This window comes from Ostrea edulis, chromosome 3 (assembly GCF_947568905.1).
Source record: "Ostrea edulis chromosome 3, xbOstEdul1.1, whole genome shotgun sequence".
In the NCBI taxonomy this organism is placed as follows: Eukaryota; Metazoa; Mollusca; class Bivalvia; order Ostreida; family Ostreidae; genus Ostrea; species Ostrea edulis.
In genome coordinates this window covers 41,936,753-41,949,714 of record NC_079166.1, presented here as the reverse complement: position 1 = coordinate 41,949,714, position 12,962 = coordinate 41,936,753, and the positions used below count along the sequence as shown (strand labels likewise).

At 35.7% G+C, this 12,962-nt stretch overlaps 1 protein-coding gene and 1 long non-coding RNA gene across 5 annotated transcripts in view; one reads left to right on the top strand and one right to left on the bottom strand.

Annotated features, from left to right (window-relative positions):
- LOC125677051 (uncharacterized) overlaps positions 1 to 12,962 on the bottom strand; it is a 135,681-nt gene that overhangs the window by 86,738 nt on the left and 35,981 nt on the right. The gene's annotated exons all lie outside the window — the stretch shown is intronic.
- Positions 3,652 to 12,437, top strand: LOC125677057 (uncharacterized). The gene is made up of 3 exons (XR_007370916.2): positions 3,652 to 3,778; positions 3,912 to 3,951; positions 12,305 to 12,437. It is a non-coding gene; the product is annotated as an uncharacterized LOC125677057 (long non-coding RNA).

The window sequence follows — 12,962 nt, the reverse complement described above, 5'->3', positions numbered from 1 at the left end:
ATTTAAAAAAAAAAATCGTCATTTTCCCGGAAAAAATATATTTCCGGTCCTTGGTTTTCCTTTTTAGTTAGACATTGAGATGAAGTCATTCAAACACTTGAATTGCATGGTATGTCAAGCGTCTAAACAACATTGATAATGTTTGTAACTAACAGCATGGCATGATGGTTGACATAGTGGCTAGTACCTCCATGCGTGCCTCAAGCAACGGTGATTTAACAATTGAAGTTAACAGACTGTCGAGAGACTTTACCAAGTGTCATGTTTCCATGGAAGACTTTATTTTGTTAAAATTGCCAACTCCTATGGTGTTTTTAGACGGTGTCTATTTATAGCCATGCACTGTCTTATGCTATCGCTTCAGCGGGTATTACTGTATATACACGGGGACCCTAGTTTGATGTGGAGGTCATGATGCAGACTGACAGACATTAATGTCCAGTCTGTCAAATTTGTATTCACATCCATAGTTTCTGCTGCAGTTCTAACTGAAAACAGTATGAAAAAGGCCGCAAATAAAGCAGTGAACTGAACAGCTGGTGAACGCATCCGAGTTGATGGCTGGTTAAGGCCGAGAGGGAAAAAAAAAGATGTGCAGACTTTTTTTAAAATAAAAATTTATGTCCGGTAAAGTTTTAGCTGGAAGAGAGTTGGATCCCATTAGGATAAGTGGGATCTGCCCAGACTGTCTTCCTACCCTTGTTCCATTTAGATTGTGAAAATACATTCATAAATGTATTAATAAACTTAAAATATGTTAATGATGTTGATATTTTGGTGATGATTTAATATATTTTTCAAAACCATCACATTATTTTCCTGTCAAACATATCCAATAGTAGTATTCCTATGACAACCAATCTAAATGTAGAAACAATATATCTGGTACTTGTATAGCATAGTGGCATAAAGGAGTTAACTTTTGTGTTTAATGCTAGATATGTTTTATTGAAAAATATTGTTTCTTATAATTAAAACATCTGGAAATAATCCTCAGCCAATAACAGGTGAAATGTTATGATTGAAAGTTTACTTGCAATACAATTTAAGCAAAATTTTAATTTGAAAGTATAAAATTCAATCGAACATTTAACTTGTTAAGAGTTTACAATGTTTTTGCATACTTTGAAAAAATAAAATTTTTAAAAAAAATAAAATTTATTTCCTACCTACCTACCCTATTTTTTTTTTTTAGAACGTTAGCGGAAACTCAACAATTTTTGTCGTTGGCCTGATATGAACTTTTCATCATGGTCAGCTCAGTCTCCCGATATCAATATCATTGTACAGATGGTTACAATATATCAGTTCATGAGTTCAGCTGATCAAAGAAGTTGTAAACACGTGTTTGGCAAAATTTACCGGTAATTAAATTATTTCCGCCTACAAGAGATTATTAGAATGAAAGGTCATCTTACAAACGATATTAACATCAGGAGAGTAGGTTTTATTAAGTAGTTGATGTAAACAAAACGCCTGCAAGTTTGAAGTCCGCGACGAATATTTATTTATTCAAATATTGGAATATAGGCCTAATATTGTTTTACAATATTATTGGTAAATTTATTATTAGAATAGATCTATACACAGATTGTATTGAATGTTTATTAAAACGATTTGCAGTGATAAATGCGTCGTGTGTGCCATTAAGAAAAGAAGACAATCTACATGTATATTTTCAACAGATGTCTATGTTTTAAATTTTCTATTCTATAGAAGGCTTACAACTGAATAGTGCTGCGATATTCGTCACTCCAAGTGTATTACTATCGAGCTAATGTATATTGTATGAAAATAACTGTTTTTGCCCATAAATATATATCGTAAATTAAACGTTGTCAACAGAAGGGGGGGGGGTGATTTAAGTGCCTGATAATGGTTCCTCTTCTGACTCTAGGATTCTTTTGAATCCTCAGCTATCAGCAATAATGTCTGAACAAATTTCGTGGTGAGGTCTGGTTTGGGTTATCTGAATTTTTCACTGTAATTATAGTATAGTGGCTGGGTTGGGTTTTTTTTTTTTTTTTATCAAGTCCCGCCTCAATTGTTTTCATTGTTTTTGCTGTTACAAGTGATATAATTGGTAGACTATTCCAGATGTCGACGGATCTGCACAAATGAATATTTCATGACATTCAATCTCGGACGGATTTTAAATATCTATTCTCATAACTGTGTCCTCTTGTTGATTTGTTGTTCATTCTGATAAATTTGGTAACTTCAGGGTCATATTTCTCGGTAAGTATTTTATACATTGATCATGTCTCCTCGAAATCGTCTATATGCTAATGTTGGGAGTTTTAGCAGTTGTAATGAACATCATTTATTTCATATGAAGACAAAAACTTAAAAACATAAAACAATTCTGATTCAAGTCCAAAAAGTAGACAATAGACGAATCATTTCAGATAGTCTTGCAGAGTTCTTGAAAAGTGTCGGTAATGTCGGATTATCCGATAAAAGTAGTAAATGTCCGACACGAGTTACTTAATTGTCGGTCCTGATGGCCGATATAAGATCGGGATCGAAGTCCGTTTTTTACCGGGAAAAATGGTGGCCATGTAGCTCATAAATTTTCAAACCAATGCTAAATCTGGCAACACATTGAAACGTAAAGGTGAGGAATCAGTTGTGAGGAACTACGAGGAGAAGAGAAACCGATTGTATCTCCGCCTGGCAATCTGGGAGACAATGGCATTTGTTTGCAGCGTTTTTACCAACTGCTTGATGACACAATCTGCTCTAAGTCGAAACTGACGAAAAGACCAACTACACTCGTGCTTAAGTGAGAGAATAAGTAGTTACAACGATTGCAGAGGAAGATGAGAAAGAAGTTGAGAGGAATATACAGGATAGAGAGAAAAATGGAGGATGAGAGAGAAGTGGAGGGTGAGAGAGAAATAGAGCAAGAAAGTCACTCGGATAGTGAAAGTGAGGAAGATTCATTCAGAGTATAAGGGAGATGAGAAAGGGTATGAAAAGATGATTTATAAACTTATAGCTGAGATGGAGATTGAATACAATTACACATGTAGTTGATTTTAAATAAAATATATGAAAACCTCAAAAGCAATGCATTTTTATCTGGACTGACAAAATTTTGTTTGGGCTGACACTATTTCTAACAGTGTCAGACCAAATGTCTGACACTTCAAAAGAAATTTCAAGAACTCTGGTCTTGCTTAGAAACTTTGATCTAAACTTTTTGGGGATTCTGGTAGGCCTAATGTTCAAAATATTCTTTGTTTGCGAAAATGCGAGTTATCGTTCTTGGTACGAGTTGTCAGTCGTAACACACGGTATGAAAACTTTCGGTTTATGAATAAAAGTTTTAAGCATTGACTTTAGAAAATACGCTACTTTTGAAGGTGTGTTGTTGTGTTGTTTTTTTTCACCAAAAAAAAATGACATTCAAACATTTTTGGAAGCGGACTGAGCTCTGTTTGCAGAATGCACTACGTCACAATTGCTGCTTGTAGAAAACACTACGTCACAATTGGGGTTACGTCATAGTAGGTATTGCCAAACGCTAGTTACTAGTATAATTTGTGTCGAGCAATATGTTACTGAATCCGTCACGAAAGTAAGTATTTAAAAAAAGATAGAGATCGGAGAAAATAAGTGTTTGTAATGTCCTTGACATTAACGGGTTTTTATTTTGGTTTTTATATATGTTTTAGGCCTAAGAGCCGGAAACCCGAGCTGGAAGTAATTTCAGAATGCAGCCTGCTGGAAATTGATACTTGGGAGGATCGCGACTGTCATGTTTTGGGTGATGGTAAGATTTCATCACGACAATGTTATCAACCTGTTTCAAAATTATAAAGTAAGGAAGTATACTTACAATACATGCAACATGAAAACAAATTCGGTGACTTTTTCTGTAAGATTCTTTTCTATATATTTTCTAGACTTGGTCCCAGAACTGAAGAACAGCGAGAACGTGCATAGGTATAGTGTATTTATTGTTACAGTAATTGGCGTCTCAAACCGCGCATGTCTTGAGTAGAACATTTTAAAAGTACCGAAGGCCAAAAGCAACTATGGTCCTGTTAGTGAAAAATTGTTTAGTGTGGCGGAAAACGGCAACCAATCAATCTTGCATTACGTCTCATCGTAAAATTTTTACACATATTGAGACGTCACCAGTTGTAATCCTTTTGATTTTGGAGTGTGAGTGAGAGAGTTTATTTATGTGGGGAAATGACTTTTAATCGCCCACGTCTCTCCAACACGAGGCCAGCGCTTGGAAACAGAAGTGGTCAGTCGTAGATTTAGTTGATGCCAAGTGGAATGCTTGTCGGAATTCAATAAAGATATTTTCCAACCTGCAGAAATTATAATTCTTCATCGGCTGCACCTTACCCGTTACCAACTGCAAACCAGAAAGGTCCTTTTCATTTCAACACTTACTTGTAAAGATGTACTTTACGTTCCACAGTAGGCAAGGATAGACTTTCTGGAGTGTCATTAATGAACGATTACCCCCAATATCAAACTGGACATTAATTATCTAACAAAGAGATTCATTCACATGCGTCCGAAAGAATCAATTGAACTCTTTTAGGGGAAATGTCAAATCATCAATGCTGGATCAAAACTTAATTTTAAATATTTATGGGGGAGGGGTTCGAAACTCCTGCAAGTTTATGCAATCCGACATCGATATTCATGTACACTGATTATTATTTTCAACATCATCAAATTTTGTTTTAAGGGGGGGGGGTGTTGATGAAGACTAAGTGAATTAAGTTTTTTGTCAGATAATGAACATTTATCAATGAGCATTGTAAATATAACGTTTGTCATATTTAATTCTTTTTTAAAGGATGTTTTAATCGGTAACTAACTTATAATACTGCAAGCATACGATAAAAAATAAGTACACTGTACAAAACACATGTCATGGTATCAACAACAGTCAACAGATCCTCTGGTTCATCCTCTTTGAAAATCTATATCCGCGCCTGATATTATGGTCGAGATAAATCAAACAATATTTAATCCCATACATTTCAACACTTCTGTTTATCTTTTTTCTTTCTTTTTATTATTATTCATTTCTTTCTTTTTTTTCTTTTTTTTTTTTTTTTTGTTACAACAATGACATTTTTTAAAACAAACAGCACATAAAAAACAATATGCGCATTTATTTCAGACAATATCGAACTTGCGAATACATTTAAATATATTACGTACATTTTCTTCTATTTTTCATTTCAACAAACACTTAGAATAATTTATGTAACAACTTCCTTTTTATCTATATTGTTTTCTGTATTTTCAAATTCAGAAAAATATGTCCATTCACAAAAATACTATACCTGTAATGAAAAAATAAACTGAAATAGTTAGATTTGTGTGCGATTTACTAAAGTAAGAAATTTCATCCCTATTGGGCCTCTAGCTATTGAGGTGACGCATGCGCTGAAGTCATTGTTTATCATGGAGGCGAATTTGACAGCGAAAGGCTGTTGTGTTTGAAATGACGACGATTATCGTTGCTTTCGTGTGGAATTAAATGGTTTCAATTGTATTCCCTTGCGGCAAAATCATTCATGAATTGATTTATGTAAGTTTTCAAACGATTCACATCAAATGTAAGCTGAAATAAATTCAAACCGATGCGCGACTGATTTCCCACATACTTTATGAGGGCTTGGACAGAAACGAGGGGGATAGAAAGACCGAATATAAATAACTCCCTCGTTTCCACAGAAACTAGTTTTAAGGTCGTATCCAAAAGACCTGTGATTCTCACTTCTAAATGCCGAGCATTTGGTGACGGAGGCTCCATTCACTGCCAGTACCTATAATCACGTTATAAAATTAACGCAGCCATGGCTTGAGCGGGGCTCGAACTCGCGACCTCCTGGTTACGAAGCGAACGCTCTAGTACCACAGAGCTACCGCGACCAGTGGATGTTTGTAACACGGAACGGAATTTAAGAATTAGAAAGATTAATGTAGCTAAGACCACACCAAGATCAGGAAAATGTGCTTTAATTTAATTATCAAAATTCTGGGAATTTGTGTACAAGCGGTAAAACAATTTTATCTTGAAATCCTGCCCCGTAAATTGATTAAGCTAAGTTGCTAAGTTAAACGTTTGTATAAGAATTTACAAAGCGTTTTACAAGAATTCTGAAATGTAGGCAATGACAAGAGGTGTTAGCAAGCAGCGACACCTATGAGTAGAAAATCGAAAAGTGCACACATTGTTTATATGCCCCCACCCCACCCCACGTGGCAAAACGTATTCTATGCGTACTCCTCCTAGACAAATGACCCCACCTCTGGTATATCCAGGGGTCCTTGTTTGCCCAACTTTCTATTTTGTATTGCTTATACGAATTATAAGATTGATCACTATTCGTTATCTTCACCTTTCATGCACATGTGTATGTATTTATACATAATATCATAGATGTGTGTACTTCCAACAATACAACAGGGATTGTGGTACATGTTTATTAATTAAATGTTTCTTGTTTAGCCACCCACTCGAGAATTTTTCACTCATATGAAGACGTCATAAATACCGGTGATAAGCTTCAAAAGGTCTATGCTCGGCGCTTACGGTCACTAAGCAATGAGGGTTCTTTAGAGTGCCATGCCTACCGTGACACGGGATATTATCCGTTTTAAGGTCATCTCCGAGGACCCGTAACATTCACACCTGATGCCGAGCGTTTGGCGATGGAACTGTCACTACCTGTTTTAACGACGTGGGTCTTTCGTAACCTGGATTCGAACCCCTACCTTTCGCATGCGGTTTGATTTATTAGTCCCCTACCGACGAAGTCTAAGAGGACTTTAGCTTTGCGCTCCGTCCGTCAGTTCAGTTTTCCGCACTTTTTTTCTCTGTTCTTGCGGATATTTATTTGATATTTGGTATGTTGCTTTGCCATGATAACAAGTTACAGATCAAGTTCGAATTCTTAGTAAACTCAGATGACCTATTGCAATTGCTCGGCGCTGTGCGTCGTCCGTAAACAACTTCTTCCCAGAAACTACTAGGCCAATCTTGACCAAATTTGGTATGTAGCATATGTAGGTGAAGGAGACCGGAATTTGTAAATCTCATGACGCCAACCCTAATGAACCTTAATTTTGGGGTAAAAACTGTAAAATTTATGTATTTCTTTAAAAATCTTCTAATTTACTCCTGGGCATCTAGCAGAGAAAATGAGTATACTTAGTATATAGTAATGATTAGCAAGGAAGCTTCTACCAAAATTGTAAATTTGATGATCCCAGGGGTAGGAGTTCTGACCCCAGGGTGGGGCCAAACTTACTATATAGTGTTTATGTGTAAAACACTTAAATAACATCTCCTTTAGTGCTATTGATACTAAATAGAAACTAAATGGATTTTATTTAGAAAGAGCAGGTAATCCTTTACTAAAATTGTAAATTTGATGACCCCAGGGGTAGGGGTTGTGGTATCAGGGTGGGGCCAAAATGGTCAGTTATTGAATGTGTGAATAATAGAAATTTTTTAATTTTTTCTTGAATTCCATCAATAATGAATAATCATTCCAGTTCTTTTCAAATTTTGTATGAAGCATCTTTGGAACAAGGGGGACAGAAGTTGTAAATTTCAGGACTCCTGGGGCATTAAGGGTGAGACAAAAATTGACCAATTTTCAAAAAATCTTCTCTACAACCGCACACATGGAACAAAACCTAAATGCAGAGTGATATAGACCAGGAAGGCTTCTACCAAAATTGGTAGGGGTTTTGACCCCAGGGCGGGGCCAAACTTACTATTTAGTGTTAATAGCATCTTCTTTAGTTTTATTGATACTAAATGAATATTTAGAAAGAGCAGGTAGTCCCTTACCAAAATTGTAAATTTGATGATCCAAGGGGTAGGGGCTTTGGTATTAGGGTGGGGCCAAACTTAGTTTGTAGTATTTATGTGCAAGTTTGCTGATATTGTATGAAATCTAATTGCATACTTAGGAATAGCAGAAAAGGATGTACAAAAAATGGTGTATATCACAACCTAGGGTTTTGAATCAAGGATGGGTCCAAATTAGTCATCTCTTCCCAGAAACTAGTGGGCCAATCTTGATCAAATTTGGTAAAATGTAGCATCTATAGATGAAGGAGACAGACCGGAAATTGTAAATGCCATGACCCCCCACCCTTAGAGGCCTTAATTTTGGGGTAAAAACTGTAAAATTGATGTATTTCTTTTAAAATCTTCTTTACTCCTGGGCATCTAGCAGAGAAAGTGAGTATATTATTATACATGAAGTAATGATGAGCAAGGAAGCTTCTACCAAAATTGTAAATTTCATGACCCCACGGTAATACCAAAACTTACTATATAGTGCTTATGTGTAAACACTTAAATGACATCTTCTTTAGTGCTATTGGTATTAAATTGAAACTAAATGGATATTTAAAAGAGCACATAGTCCTTTACTAAACTTGTAAATTTGATGATCCCTGGGGTAGGGGTTCTGACCCCAGGATGGGGCCAAACTTAGGATATAGTATTTATTTGTAAGTTTGCTGATACTGTATAAAATCTAAATGCATAGTTGTGAATATCAGAAAAGGATATACAAATTGGTGAATTTTACTAACCAGGGGCCCGTTTTACAAAAGGTCGTAAGTCTTAAAATTAGTCGTAAGACATAACTTACGATGTGAGACTGTTTTACAAAGATTTAGGATTTACGAGTTACGATGAAATTCGGCCATAAGTCTACGACCGCCCGGGGGCGACCCTATGTCCCAAGTTTTGTCGTTTACAAGTGCTCCATAAAATCTTTGTTACTATGGTTATTAAAATAATTCAACATGGCTGCATTTCTAATGTTTAATGTTATGAATGAGACTCATAAAATACGTGTGCTGCGGGTGTTTCGCGATAGAAATAATCCGTTGGACTACCTCAGTGATGTTGAGGTAGTCGAGAGGTATCGTTTGCCCAGGCGGTATCTCTACGAGTTAACAGATTTAGTGCGGGGAGACGTAGAGCATCCTACAAACCTAAGCAAGACTGTACCAGCTGTTATTCAAGTACATACCATGATTCATTATTGTCTGCAAACATAAAGGCCTGTCCTGCCTCCTTTGTTTACTACAATGCGTCACTTCCTCTAATGACTGCGTCACACAAAATGTGGTATTTCCGTCAGTGCGCGGATCAAACAAATGTAGCAAGTGTGTGCCATAGGACCCATTGCAATGTTTTTTTTACAATGTTTGTATATTCCCGCATAGACCATACTTTTTCCAATGATCATGATGATGTTGACTACTTCAAGCATTTTAAAAAAGAATATGCATGTCATATCAGATCTTATTTCGACACACCCATCCACACGTAGGCCTAGTTATGTACGCCTATATTATACGTGTATGCACTTTCATGTACTAGTACATCATTTATATGCACGGTGTTATCCAATATCATGGTAGATTTATACCAATTATTAGTATGTATGAGAAAGACACTGTATTGGGAAAAAAATTGTGAGTGAATTAATCCCTAACCCTTTTCCACGCCCGCCCCCATACATAAATTTATCAGTTAGGCCTATTAGTATGTTTGTAAATCTAATGTATTTCAAATGGAAAAAGAAATTGTGAGTGAATTAATTAATTAATAACTACATCCCCCCATTATACCAGTTATTAGTATTTATGAAAAAATAGACGGTGTTGCATTTTTTTTTAACGTGTGATTGAATCCCCCCCCCCCCCCCTTAACAAGTACCATCATCCATCATATTGTTTGTTATATAGCCATTAACGAACTGCAAAGATTCACCTTTCCGTCCTATATTAGACCACTTGATACAGCCACGTACCTGTAAAATTATGATTTTATATCGCCTAGTATATCATGTATATTATAATACACAAGAATAACTCTTATTTAAAATCTAACTTTTAAAAAATCAACTTAATTTCCTTGATATTGGAAATCTGTAACTAATATTAAGATAATTAGGAATATATATAATTTGAGATCAAATAATAAGTCTAATTATTCATATAATATGCATGCATTAGCACAACTAACTTATAATTAGCAATGTCCTCCCCCCCCCCCCCCCCCCCCCCCCCCCCCCCCCCCTTAGTCTTGTAACTCGAATATAAATGCATGTGCATTTATATATACAATGTACGTAAAAACAAAATGCTTGCTTATAACATGCTGTGCAGTAATTAAGAATTGTTTATATGTAAGGTATGTATTGATCAGCTTCAAATGGTTAACATTCAATCAACAGGTTTTGGCTACAGTCAGGTGCCTAACTACCCCCCCCCCCCCCCCTTTATTTATTTTGGCGATATTTTCTTCAAAATGTGTGGATTCCCTGTCTATCCCATCCCAATTTAGGTAGTCGTTTCACTGTTAGTATGAATTAGTAGTTTATTAATTAATGTATCAATTAAGATTGTATGCCAACATGTTTGGTAAATCAACAGATTGAATTGAATGAATTTACTTCGCTTAATTAGCGATGCAAATATATAATTCAAAGTTAATTTGCTCCAATTTTCTTTCCTCCCCAGTGTCTGCGCGTCAAAGCGTCGGGTTTCGCGCGATATCTATGTTCAATTCTACAACTTCATGCGCTGAAGAGTTCCATATACGACTTGCGACAAAAGAATTTACGATTACGATACGTTTTGTAAAACGGTCCTACGATCTGTCGTAAGTTCTTCAAATTTAGGACTTAGGACTTAAGATTTACAACTTTTTGTAAAACGGGCCCCAGGGTTTTGACTCTAGAATGGGTCCAAATTGGTCATATTTTTTTAATGTTAACACACCTATTGCTGAACATTAAAATTTAGCTTAGTTATTCAGAACAGATTTTTTTTTCTAGATTTCATAGCCCTTGGGAATGATACTTTTTCACTAGTACTCATGTGACCGATAAGGCCTGTGGGCATCTTGTTTTATTTTGTATTCATTATTATATCTAGGAGATATGAGATTGATCACTGTTCGTCATCTTCACCTTTCATTGTATATTAGGAAGTAGGCCCATAAAATATTTTCTAAGGTTGCAGCCAGAATAAAGTAATACATTTTGAAAAGGTTAAATTGTTGTTCAATTCTCTCTCAGTACGTTTATTATTTTTTTATTTGAGAAACAAAATACTGTCTCAAGGGAGGGGGGGGGGGGGGGGGCAGATAATGACAAAGCTGGAAAGTATGGTACCCAAAACTTTTTTGTGCGAATTACTAAAAGTAAGGTATTTCACCCCTCCTCAGCCTGTACATGTCTTGCAAAATGAGTTGACGCATGCACTTTTAAATCATTGAGGTGAATTTGACAGCGAAATGTATTATTTGAAATGACGATTATCGTCGATTTAGTGTGGATTTGAATGGTTTCAATTGGATTCTGACACTTACGAAAAAAATCATTAATGGATTGATTTATGTAAGTTTTCGAACTATTCACATCAAATGTAACCTGAAATAAATTCGAACCAAAGCGCGACTGATTTCCCACATACTTTATGAAGGCTTGGACAGAAATGAGGGGGAATAGGAAAGACATAATAACCCCTTCGTTTCCACAGAAATTATAAACCTATTTACTTTATGATGATAGCCTATTGTTTCCGGGCAACGGCCCTGATTCGGCATGAGGGAGGTTGTTTATGAAGTGGTTGTTCACTCACTGGAGGTACAAACGAAAAAAGTAACCTACATGTGGCTGTACCTCGTCTAAATCTGTCCTAAAACATGCAGTGCATGGCTACAACCTCGAGTCCTAACGATGAATATGCCGTCGTTCTCTTCCAAAAATCTTACCAAGAGGTTACTTCAAGTAGGCCACCGCCACTTCTCCATCGCTGATCGCAACCAAATCACATCACGAATGTAGTTTTACTCCGTTCTTGTCTTTCATTCAGTTGACTTGACGCTCTAAATTACCTTTATTTTACACCTGTTTCGTCTTTTTTAACCTTCTAAATTAAATATTAATATCTTATATTCTCATCAATATTGTTCTTAAGAATTTATTGGATAAAAATCTAACTAAATATAGTTTGTGTTGTCCGATCGTTGTTTCGGCCATCTGCTCCAAAAGTACACGGAAGCTCAGTAAGGACACAAATCAAAATGTAGATATAAAAAATAAAATATCAGTTTTGAGTGTTATTGGGATATGGCATGAAGTTGGGCGTTATAGGATTTGATCACGTGACCAACTTCATTTCATATCCCAGTAACACTCAAAAAGGATATCTTATTTCTGAAATATTAACGATGACCCTGTGTATAATACTGACGTGTGGTTTTATCTTCCAGATCGTTGACTGGTAGACTTCCTACAATTGATGAGGACGACGAAAATGTTTATGAAACACAATCTTGGTGTAGTGAGGTTAACAAAACACAATCTCGTTGTAGTGAGGTTAACAAAACACAATCTCGGTGTAGTGAGGGTAAAGGTAAGTCCTTCTGTTTTCATGAAATGAAATATGATATATACAAACATCACACAAGTAGAACAATGTAGCTAAAGTATTCATGATCATCTACATTTCACAGTTCATCGACTTGGTTAAAGACTTAAACCTAGTTATGAATTTTTCTTTTTTCCTGGTCTGGTCTTTGTACCTAAATAGTAGTTAAAATCCAACCATTTCTATCGTGGTTCCCCAATTTTCGCCTTTACCATAACATTCATAATGGACTTTGAAGATTGTTGTGGTCCAGTAATTTTGCGACTGGTTGGGGACTATGTATTCTATTGCCATGCAATGAGAATGCTTGTTAAAATTTTGATGAATAATGACATGGGATAAATTAACATGATTAAGCGTTACATTGTGTCGGTATTTCCAATGAAGTAAAATATTTCATGTGCTTTTATTTTTTACTTTCAAATTTTGTTCTTGGTGTTCTTGTTATTTCCATGGAGGAATAGAAATATGTTTTTGAAATTAACTGATTAGTTATAATC